The sequence below is a fragment of the Piliocolobus tephrosceles genome, chromosome 10 (genome assembly GCF_002776525.5).
Source record: "Piliocolobus tephrosceles isolate RC106 chromosome 10, ASM277652v3, whole genome shotgun sequence".
NCBI lineage: Eukaryota > Metazoa > Chordata > Mammalia > Primates > Cercopithecidae > Piliocolobus > Piliocolobus tephrosceles.
The window spans coordinates 7,562,417-7,565,197 of record NC_045443.1 but is presented as its reverse complement, the minus strand read 5'-3'; the positions used below and the strand labels follow the sequence as shown (position 1 = coordinate 7,565,197).

General features: G+C 49.3%; 1 pseudogene; it reads left to right on the top strand.

Moving 5' to 3' along the window:
- The first annotated feature begins 612 nt into the window (after positions 1–612).
- Positions 613–1,242, top strand: LOC111555947 (annotated as a pseudogene).
- The last annotated feature ends 1,539 nt before the right edge of the window (positions 1,243–2,781 follow it).

Sequence of the window (2,781 nt, the reverse complement as noted above, 5' to 3'; positions counted from 1 at the left end):
TAAAATCCCAAGATGAATTTAGAAATTTTGACTAAACTAATACCACCACAGATACTGATAATGATATCATTATCAGTATTATATTAATAGGTTATAGTCTATATCTGAAGATTTCTAAAGTAATTTCAAAATCTATTCATGTTTTTAATGTAAAAGCATGAATAATATAACATTCACAATTTTTTAAGAGAATAATTCTTACCTAATAAGGAAAATAGAAGTTTCTGTAAACTAATGAATTGTTTTACCATTAGTGCTCCTTGATATGCAGCCAAAAATCTCTTGCATGCATGCACTAGGAAATAACTACAAGAATATTCATAGCAACAATTTGTTCATTACAGTCAAAAGTGAAAACAGCTCACCGCAGACACTGCATGGAGTGCGCGGCGTCCGGAATGAGTAGGAAAGCGGCTTCGGTTCCTTCAGGACGTGCTTCACGGGGCACCGCGGCGGTTTTGGGACGACTTGGAGCCCTGTCCTAGGGAGAAAACAGCTCCTGTCTGTGGCCCTGACTGCTTAGGTGGGAGCTGCGTACAACTCAGCTTCTCCGGGGCATTGTTTTCCACATGGTTACTCTCAAGCTGGAGCACCGTGGCACATCACAGGACCATGTATATTGGAATATTGGCTACCTACAGCTTTGCAGCGCAATTTGATATCAGGAATTGTCAGCCCAAGGCCACCCCCTCGGTCACTGTTCCCGCCGTCCTCTGAGGAGCTCCAAGCCAACAAGGCCACACTGCTGTGTCTCATGAGTGACTTCTATCCAGGAATCTTGATGGTGACCTGGAAGGCAGATGGTACCCCCATCACCCAGGGCGTGGAGATGACCACACCCTCCAAACAGAGCAAGAAGTACACAGCCACCAGCTACGTGAGCCTGACGCCCGAGCAGTGGAGGTCCCGCAGAAGCTACAGCTGCCAGGTCACACAATGAAGGGAGCACGGTGGAGAAGACAGTGGCCCCTGCAAAATAGGGAGTGTCGCTCTGTCTCCCAGGCTGGAGTGCAACGGCACTATCTCGGCTCACCATAACCTCTGCCTCCCACATTCAACCAATTCTCCTGCTTCGGCCTCCTGAGTAGCTGGGATTACAGACTGGCTGACACGGAAAATAGAAAAGGACCCATGCTAAATTATCGGGGTTTCACCCTTGCCACCCAGGCTGGAGTGCAAGGGAGCGATCTCGGCTCACTGTGCAACCTCAGCTTCCTGGATTCAAGCAATTCTCCTGCCTCAGCTTCCTGAGTAGCTGGGAGTACAGATGCCTGCCACCACGCAGAGCTAACATTTTGTATTTTTAGTAGAGATGGGGTTCCACGCAGAGCTAACGTTTTGTATTTTTAGCAAAGATAGGGTTTCACCACGTTGGCCAGGCTGGTCTCGAACTCCTGACCTCGGTGATCCACCACCCCCCCCCCACAGCCTTCCAAAGTACTAGGATTACAGGCATGAGCCACTGCGCCTGGCTGTACCAGGGTTTTATATTGAGTTTCTTGCCAAGTGTGACTTCCAATAACAACCCCCCTGCACTTTTCTCAGGACTGGAAAGCTCAGGCAGCCCAGGGTGAATAAAAGCCTGAGTAGTGCAGTCAGCACAGAGGGGCTGGGTGGCCACAAGATGGGCAGCAGCAGGGATGGGCATTGTGAGGCGTTGGGTGGGGCTGTGGGGCTGGACGTTGTGAGTCACTAGCCTGGCCTGGCTGTTTCCTGCTAACCAGGTGACATCAGAAGCTTTGTGGGTTGTAGGCATCAGCCAGGGCCAGCAGCCCTCAGTCGGTAGCTAGCAGTAGAAGGAGGAGGAGCTCCGACTGTGCTGTGTCCCAGCAGTTTTTGTGCGTTTCGGTGCTTGTCGTGTTCGTTTATTTTTCAGAGAAGACAGCAGATAGCGGCAGAGTAAGGGCTGAGGCCCCAGATCTGTCTGGGGTCAGGCTGCTTCTACAAGTGCTGTGCCACCCTCAGTAGCGTGGCTGCTAGAGCAACACCATTTCAGTTTCATTGAAGGCTCAGGCAAGTGTGGACAGGCATGTAGATATCCCATGGGGAATATACTGACCTGTTGTGTGTGCCCCAAAGTCAGTTCCAACTGTGGCTGGCACAGGGGGAAGGCAGCATCCATTTATGAATCTGATATTTATGAGGCTGTGGCTGCTACAAAATCAGAATCCACTACTGCAGAGCCTGGCAAGCGGGATGTGGGAGCCATAGAGGGCCACGACCTGCAGGACATCAGCAACCAAAAGATGCCCACAGCTCCTGTTCCTGACCTGGAGGAATGTGACCGTGATATTGTGGAGGAGATGTTACCGGAAATGATGAACTACAGAGCGCAAAATTGCTACTTTCCTGTTCCAGACTTGGAGGAGTGTCATATTCTGAAAAATAAGCTGTCACCTGACATGATGAACTATACAGCCCAAAATTCCTACTGTTCCCCTGACGATAGCCTGAGTTTAAAACCTCTACCACCAAGGTAGGAGACAATGATGATGCCCAGATTTTACCATCACGTATCCAGGCTTGGCCTGAGGACCGCCTGTTTTGAAGATGCTGACCATGATACAAAGATGAAGATGATGATGATGATGATGTCCATATAACATCTTGGAGAGAAAACGCCTTGACGCTGGAGAGCATAAGTGAGCAGGAGACTCATTCAGCTTGGCCTGAGGACCGCCTGTCTTTAAGATGCCCACCACGATACAAAGATGAAGAAGATGATGATGATGATGTCCATATAACAGCTTGGAGAGAAAACGACTTGACGCTGGAGAGTAT